The sequence below is a fragment of the Aythya ferina genome (genome assembly GCF_964211825.1).
Source record: "Aythya ferina genome assembly, chromosome: 29".
NCBI lineage: Eukaryota > Metazoa > Chordata > Aves > Anseriformes > Anatidae > Aythya > Aythya ferina.
In genome coordinates, this window is record NC_140326.1 from 1748453 (window position 1) to 1757431 (window position 8979).

Consider the following 8979-nt stretch of genomic DNA (forward strand, 5'->3'; position numbering starts at 1 on the left):
GGCCCCTCCGAGGGCTGTTATGTTTGGTAATCGGATTAGGGAGCCCTGCACCCTCCCCACGGCCGGCTCGCGCGCCGCCGCGCTCCCCGCAGGATTGTTTAAGCCCGGCGAGCGCGCCGAGAGCTCGCCCGCGCGCTCTCGGCGAGGGTCGGGTGGGACGGCGAGAGCCTGAAAGGTTTCGTCAGCGAACAAATTGCTTCTCTGTAGGGGCCGTTTTCTTCCCAAGTCGAACATAATGATGGCAGTTTGGCGAACAGATGGCGAGGCTGAGCGGATAATCCCGGAGCCCCGCTTCTGCGGGGAGAGGCAGCGCCGGCGCTGCCCTCGGCACCGGGGCCCCGGGACGGGCGGTGATGTTGGGGTGACGGTCACAGCCCCGCGGGGAGCAGCCTTGGATCCTCACCCCGATGCCTCTCCAGCCCCGAGACCCCTCGTGCCTCAGTTTCCCCACCTGGCAGGGCACGCTGTGCTCTGCCACCCCTCACAACCCGCAGCCCAGCCCGGGGGGATGCCCCAAGGCCTGGGCACACAAAGAATGGGGCAAAAAAAGCTGATTTTGCTGTTTGCCATAGCCACGGGCTCATCTAACTCACATCACCCCCCCTGCTCCCAGCCCTGTCCCCCGGGAGCCCCGACTGCGCCAGCTGCCGAGAGCCCTGCCTGAATCACCTCTTTTTTTTTCTTTTTTTTCCCCTTTTTTTTTCTTTTTTTTTTTTTTTTTTTGAGCTCAATCAGCTGCTCCGAGGGTGTTTCACACGGCGAGGCAATAACAACATCCCTCCGCTACAGCTGGGGAAACTAAGGCACACAAAGGGGTGCCCACGAGTGCATTGGAATTAGGGGCAGGACAAAGCCCGGGCTCCCGACGTGTCCTTACACATCGGCGGCCCCCGCCGCCTCCCCCCCCCCAGGCCCAGCTGATGCCGTGTGCGGGTTGATAGAAAGCCAGCTAATCATCTTTCCCACCTTCCTGGGAGTGTGAATCGTTATCTGAGCGACACCTGTAAAGCTCCGTGTCAGACGGGGCTGGGGCACGCGCCCGATAATGGGTGCCAGATGGGAGAGGGGAGGCTCGGGAGAGGAGCAGGGGCCCGAGCAGAGCATCCCCGCTCCGAACAAAGAGCAGCGCCCGAGGGCTCCCCGCGGCCACGCGGCACCGCCGGTGCTGGCATCGGGGCCTCGGGAACGCCAGCGGTGCCGTGACAAAGGGGGAGCCCCGACAGCACCCCCGGTGCTTGACACCAGCACCCCAAAGCGCCCCATGGCACCCCGGCACCACCCATGGGTGCAAATCCCCCTGGACCCCTGCGTTATCTGGCGGCAAGAGGGCACGGAGTGAACTGATCCCAACCCGGAGCCACCCAGGATCCCTCCCTGACCCCAACCCTGGGGGGGCAAAGCCCGGACCCTCTGCCAACCCCCCCCCCAGCAGGAGCACCCCTTTGACCCCTTGCAATTACGGAGCTCCGTTTGCTCGGTGCCAGCGGCGTAACGAGCCCCCGGGTGCCAGCACCGGGGGCAGAGCAATTAAAATCGCTGGTGGCACCGGGCGAACAATCGGCTCCTTCTTCCGCCAGGTCCCGAGAACGATAAAATAAAATCAAGAGGGAATAAAGGCCCCCGGAAAAAAAAAAAAAAAACAAACAAAAAAAAAACGGGAGTCAAGTCTATTTACGGGGCGAATACGAAGCGGAGGGCTGGGAACAAAGGTGTTATGTAAGGGACAGGCACTAAGGGGCTCTTTACCCACGCTAATTGCCACTTGCTCCGCGATACCCGCTTGTCCGAGCGGCTGCAGGTTCAAGCACCGCTTGTTCGCCACGCTGCCTGGCACAAGCAGGGCCCAAACCCAAAGGGAGCCCCGTGGTACCCCAAAAAAACAGAGGGGAGTGAGGCAGGTACGGAGAGATGCTGCTGGGGGTGAAACAGGACCAGGCTCTGCTGGAGGAAGAAAAAAAAAAAGCTGGGTCCCTGCGTCAACGGGAGGAGAGGAGTGGGAAACCATCACGGGGTGCTCGTGGGGAAGGGGCGCAGGAACGGCTGCGAGAGGAGAACCGGAGAGGGTGAATGATGCCGGTGCTGGGGACGGGTGATGCCGGTGCTTGAGATGAATTCGCCCATTGCTCTGTCTGGAAATCGCCAAATGGTTTTGGTCAAACGCGAGGGAGCAAAGGGCAGAGCCCGGCACAACACTGGGGGCCTTGCCGTGCCCCCCAGCTCGCCCCTCTCTGCTCCCCCCCGGGCACGGGGACGCGGCCGAGGTGCTGGTGGCTCCGCTCCGAGCCGCTGGGAGAGGGAGGAAGAGGAGGAGGCTGCATCCCTGGGAGCCCAGAGGTCAATTTTATTGACAAACGGCCTCTTGAATGGCGCGCGGGGGAACAATGCCGGCCCTCAGCCCGGGTCAATTGGGGCTGTGTAAAGCGAGGGGCCGGCAGCGGCGGCCCCGGGGAAGCCCCCTCCAGGCGAGTGGCCTTTGCCACCGTGTTTGCGTAACCCCTGACCCCTCCTTTGGGGGTTTAATTGAAATCCCAGCTTGGTGACAAATTGGCATGACCAGTGGGCCGGAGGGTGGAAGCGATGCCGGGGAGCCCTCTCCTTGCTCCGGCGGAGCCCGGCGCGCCGCAGCGAGCTGCCCCTTCCCCTGCTGGCACGGCCACGTGCGAAGCAGCTCCCCCTGCACCCAAGCCGAGTGTTTTACTCCAGCGGGCTCCTTTCCCCTTGTGTCACTGCCCGTGATGTGCTCGGGCAACCTCCCTGCTCCACGAGGAGGGCACTCAGCGCGGGCAGGAGCACCCATAAAAGCAGGGATCCTCTGGGGTGAGATCCCGAGGAGCCTCCTTGGGCTGAGACCTTCACCAGTCCTGTGTGTGGAAGCAAAAGCTGCTTTTCAGAGCTAACACCAGACACCAGCTTCTGAAAAATAAACCCAACCGAATCCCCAAAACAGTCCTTGCTGGCTGGGGATCGGGAAACGGCACCGAGCTGAATGGGGCTGAAGTCGCCCCATTTCAGAAACTCCTGGGAGAGAGGTGAGAAACGACAGATGCGTCCTTGCGATCGCAGAGATCTCACTTTCTGCAGGAATCAGACTGAAAACAACAAAAACAAAAGCCCCAGACCAGCCTCCTCAAGATCCCCATCCCTCTTACAGCGCATTAGCAGCATCGCAGCCACGCCGGTGACACGCGGCTGCGCTAACGAAGGTGCTGCCCACCTGAGATTTGGTGTTTTACATCAGGTGGGTCACCTCAGATGGATCCCAGCTGCTCTCTGTAGGGGATGGAGGAGCGCTGGGTCCCCCCTCGTGTGTGCAACCAGACCCCAAAGCACAAACGGCCCTGGTATTGGGGCTGGATCCAATTCCAGATCAAAGCCGTGTGGTGCCCACGTGCTGCCGAGGCTCCTGCCGGCAGCTTCGCTGGCTCTGGTGACGTGTCCCATGCCCGTCCTCGGAGCACCAACTCCATTTTTATCATGGACTTTCCCCTGATCTCCACCCAACTCGCACCGAATCACCTTAAAAACAGCGCGGCCCCACTTTGAGGCTAAACCCCCAAATATCCCCACCGATGCCTGCTTCAGCTCCCGCGCCCCATTTCAGAATCATTCCCAGGGATTTTTACACCTCTCCAAACACTCCTAACTGCAGGTTCCACGTCTGTCGTGTGTCGCTGATGAATACGTTTCTCTGCGATTATTGCTGGCATTATTGCTGTGAGACACGCACCCATCCCACCCATAAATCAGATGCTCCGATGGCCGGGATGGAGCCTGGGCTCGTTTTTAGGGGACGCAGCTATCGGGGACGATGAGAGCGGTCAGAGCAACCCCCTGCTCCCCGGTTCGATCTCAGGAGGTCTGGATTGCTGCTTTGCAGAGGGAGAGGAGCACGACAGGACGCAAACTGCTCCAAGTATCCCCCAAAAAAACGAGGGACACCGCTGGGAAGCAGACTTCGGGCTGGATCCTTGCCTCCTCCACCTCCTCTTGAGACTTTGGAGCTTGCTGCGCTTCAAGGGCTGCGGTTTTGTGCACTTAACCTCTGTCCCCACACATCCCTGGGCGTAAACCTGGGACGGTTTCACCCCCAGGTCGCCGCTCCCCGAGCTTTCTCCGGTTTCCCCCAGCTGAGGTTTGGAGGCTCCTTGCACGAACCCCTCGAGGCGTTTCACGGGGGGCTCAACAAGGCTCCTGCTCCCTTTTAGGGGTTCTCACAACCAGAGGCTTTCATCCAGCGCACACCCCGCTCCCCGGCACCCCAAGGACCCCAAAACCTTCAGCCACCACCGAGAGGCCAAAGGAGCACCCAGGGGGGCCCCGTCCCTGCCCCATCTCCCGGTTCCCATCCTCATATTTATTCCCTTCCAGTCTCCCCGCTCCTTTCTCCTTTGGCGAGCGCTGTCCTCCTCTTCCCCGCTCCCCCAAGGCCCCCCTCCGGCCCCGGCACCCCCCTTTCCCTGGGCTCTCTATAAACAAAAGCGCCTCAGTGTCTGCAGGAAGAAAAGTTGCATTATGCAAATGGGAAAAAGCGACCGGGAGATTTCTCACTCCGAGAACCCCCATTCCGGGCCTGCACCTCGGTTTCCATGGCATGGCCAAAGCCTGCTGGAGCCTGGTTTGCATACGGATGAGAGAGGAGATGAAATCAGCACGAAAGCCCATCGCTGACAGAACGCCATTGTTTAGCCTGTCTGATTTGGAGGCTAATGAAACGCCATTAAAAAAAAAAAAAAAAAAAAAAAAAAAAGGAAAGAAAGAAAGAGGGAAAAAAAAAAAAAAAGAAAGAAAAAAAAAAAAGCTGCTTTCATCCTGGCTTTGGTCAGCAGTGGGAGGGGGAGTTAAATATGATGACGGAAGGTTGTCTGCCCGACCGGGCTTGGGGTGAAGGTATTTGGGGAAGGAAATTCCCAGGATGCACTTCCCTGTGAGCCAGAGGATGCTGTCGGGAGGTGATGCTGCGGTGGTGCTGGGGCAGCGCTGGGAAAGCACCACTGGGACCAGTCCTGAGCATCCCCAGGGTGCAGCAGCGCCCGGTGTGAAGATCCCCAAACCCACCGCTGCTCAGCCCCAAACCTTCCCGTCCCACAGCAAGGGGGGTGGAGGCACTCAGAAACACCCCATGTCCAGGCTGGGCTCTCTTGGTCGGGGGATTTTGGGGTCCAATGCCTAAAAAGCTGCAAATCTGAGGGCTGCAGCAGGAGAGGGTCAGTGAGCGAGCGTGGTGCAGCCGTGCCCATGCACTGGAGGTGTTTTGTGCACCTCGAAGGACAGCACAACAAAGGTGTCGGGACAGAAACACCCATGGGTGCTGCAAAACCACTCCCGGGGCTGCTCCCCGTGCCCAGCCACCGGGGTCTGGGTGCCTCCGGGAGCATCCCGAGGTGGGACCGTGCCCGCTCCCCGTTCCCCCTTTATCCCTTGCACCCCATCCTTCTGCCAGCAGCACGTTGTCCCCTGTAGGGACAGAGAACAGCGCGATCGGCCCTGAAAGGGCTGATTTTGCTTCCCCCGGCCCCATTGAAATGCCGGAGACCAAAGGCTGTTCCCTCACGGCGCTCGGAAACCTGGCACCCTTTCCGCTTCGCCGCCCCGTGCCCCTCAGCCCAGGGCTCCTGCTGGGACTTTGCTGTCAACAGAGTTTTGTTCCCTTTCTGGGGCGGCACGGGGGGGACACAAGGACCTTGGAAGTGGCAGCTCCTTTGACACCGCTATTCTGCCGCGACCCCCCTGGCTGAATAAAACAGCTCACAAAAAAAAAATGGAGTTTACTGTATTTCCTCCTCAGGGGGAAAACACTGCATCTTGGTTCTAATTAATTTACCCAATTAACATTATCTTCACTGGGGCTGTATGCAAAGACCTCTCTGTGCTGGCCGGGACGGAGGAAAAAAAAAAAAAAAAAAAAACAGGAATCAAACAAATTCAGGCATCTCTCACCCCGACTGTAAAAGGGACATCGCGGAGGCACGCACGCCGCTCCGACCATCGCAGCCGAGGCAGCGACCACGGCAGCATCGCCTCCGCCTCCTCCTCCTCTGCTTCGCCACGGGTGCAGGATGAGGCCACCTAAAGACCGGCCCCTTGGTGCTGGGAGCACCCAAAAATGAGCTGCTGGGGGCGCACCTAAGGGTGCTGGGCTGGGGGAGGCGTGTGGCACAGGGGGATGGATGCAGGGGGGCACCCAGAGAGGTGCCCACACGGCCCCTAAATACAAGGGTTGGCTTTCTGCCACCATCACCCATCGAGCTCTTGACCCCGTGTTGCTTTGCACCTCCCCGGGAGCCTGTCCCCTGTTCAGACCCTGATTTTTCCTGGGGCTCGCCCAGGTCCTGGGCAGCCGCTGCTTGGCGAGGTCCGGGGCCCTTTGCACCTCCGCCCAGAGCCCTGCTCCGCTATTTTGTTCTTTTCCCTGCCAGATGCCAGCTCTCTTCAGCCTCTTTCTTCTCCCCACGCTTTGCTTTGCCGCATAGTTCCGGAAACCAGAAACAAAAGGAGAGGAAAGAAAATAGGCTGGATCTAGTGGGGGGGGAGAGAGGAGGAGGAGGAGGAGGAGGAGGAGGAGGAGGGGGAGTTTCCCTTCCGTTAAGCTTTTTGCAGCTCTCCCTGCCTCCCCGTACGAGACACGATGTGGCACCTCACATGACAAGGACTCGTGCCCACGTGTGCATCCACGTGATGGGGCGCCCGCCGTGCCAGGCCGTGGGACGCAGCCTCTCCGTGCCCGACCCCTGCTCCCACCGCTGAAACGCACGGGTTGGGGAGAAGCAACCTCAGCTCGGGTGCTCGCAGGCCTCCTTGCCTTAATTTGAGCAGTGGGATCTGTGTTTTCAGGGCAGAGGACGTGGGCTTGGGGCCCTGCAGCCCAAAAAGCATCGTGAATCAGAGCTGCACAGCTCTGCCTCGCGTCTTCCCATCGTCTCCCCTTCAAATGGGGCTGCCAGCACGGGTTTAGGTGCCCCCGTCATCAGAATCACTTGATTCGTAGGCATTTCTGATTTATGGAGGGAAATCCCCCATCCCAAGCTTCATCACCATTAGCCCAAATGGCCTGCAATCGGCCTATAATTCCTTTTCCTTGCCGAAATGAAGTCCCAGCACGGGGAAACGCCAGCTCCCCAGAGCGTTCCCACCGCCCCTGATTTACGGCAGCACTGAGCCAACACACGATGAGCAGCTCCTGCTCTCAGGAACACCATCAGCAGGAGGAAGGGGCAGGAAACCCATGGGCGAGGAGGAGAGGGAAGGTCTCATTGCCCTCCACTCTTTCTGCTTTTTTTTTCCAAGGGTCGGAACCATGCCGCGGCCGGCACGAAGCCCACCCGAGCGAGGCAGGGTCTGGCTGGCTCCAGCCACTAGTAGGAGCTGCAAAGTGCGAATCTGAGCAGCCAGAGCAGAGAACAACGTGCCAGGCAGCGATGGCAGGAGGGAAAGCACCCAGGCAGAAACGAGGGCTCCACGGCCCTCGGCAGCATTTTGCACGCTCGCCTCTCCCGGGCCGTGCTCCCTGCTGCAAGGCTGCAGCTGACGGAGGAAGAGCACCACGAGCGCAGGGTCCCACAGCCAAACCCCGTGTCCCCTTCGTGGGGACGAGACCTCGTGGAGCAGAGGGTGGGCACAAAAACACGACGCAAGCCTGCGAGGCGTTTCTGCAGCCCAGCTCCTGGGGAAGACCCCTCGCAGACCTCCCCCTGCCCGCTGGACCAGGCAGAGGGGAGATGCTCCCACCGCCAGGAACCCGCGATCAGCAGCAGGTGCTTTGTCCACCCCGTTTCCAGCTGCTGCCAGGACTTGCCGTAATTCTCAGTGACCTCAATTTTGCTTTAATTTCGCAAATCATTTTTTTTTGGGGGGGTTGTTGTTTTTCATTTTACTCTCTTTTTAATTTGTTGTTGTTTCCCTCTGAGCTGGAGTTTGTCATTTAATCAACTTAGACCCAGATAGCCCGGAGGGTGTTTGGGGAAGGGGGGTGGGGGGGAAGAATGAAAACGCTAATGTCACATCACCTCCCTAAAATGAGTTTTAATTGTAATCCTTTAATCCCTCTCAGATGGCCCTCTCTCCACTGATGTTTTTCATAATTATTCCTTGCCATTTTCCCATCGGTCTAAGGAGTGTCTTCAAGAGGGAGGGGGTGGAGAAAGGGCCCTTTTATAAAATAATAATAATGGGCCAAATTAAGACACAAAGAGAGAAATAACAAGGGGGCAAGGGCTGCAGAGACAGAATGGGGATTATTAATGCCTCCCCCCTCAGAAATTTCAGCGATGGTGCTCTCAGCCACCCCAATCAGTGGGCAATTGAGGCTTGTTTGCTCGAGTGGCTGCACCCTCCTACAATGACCCACATTTAGCCAAGTGGCTGCATTGACGGAGTACCAGGTGCGCGGGATTGGGAAACCGCCTCGAGGCAGCGTCTCGCCAGCCCGCGCCGCTCCGGGGCCGTTCCCACCTGCCTGAGCCATGGCTTGGCCCGAGGAAAGGCTCACAAGGGCTAAGAAAATGCTCCGAAGGGCCAAGGAAATGCTCACAAGGGGCTCATCCCCACTGCTGCTGCCAGCCACCGTCCCCTGCGCCCTCCGAAATGAGCCTGACCTTTCTCTGGAGCTCACTCAGGTGGAGCCCAGGGGCTGTTGATGAGGTTTTCTTCCCCAGCAGCAGCAGAGGAGGACCTGGCTGGATGAGGAAGGTCAGCAAGGGTCCCCATGGAGGGCTCTGCTGGCCCAGGGGCACCAAGACTTCACCAGTATGAGTGCTGGTTGCATTGGTACCTCCTAGCAGCCACCACCAGGCACCCCAGCCCCAAGGGATGGCAGGAGAGCAAAGTGGCTCATCCCTGACCAGCTCCCTTGGCTCTGAGCAGCACCAAGTGCCACCCAGGAGCCTTAGGCCCCGGCTGCCATGGCTTGCCAGGTGCTTTACAGCGAAGGTCCTCATGTTGTTAGCACCGTACTGATGAGAACACAACGCGAGGCTGTTGGAG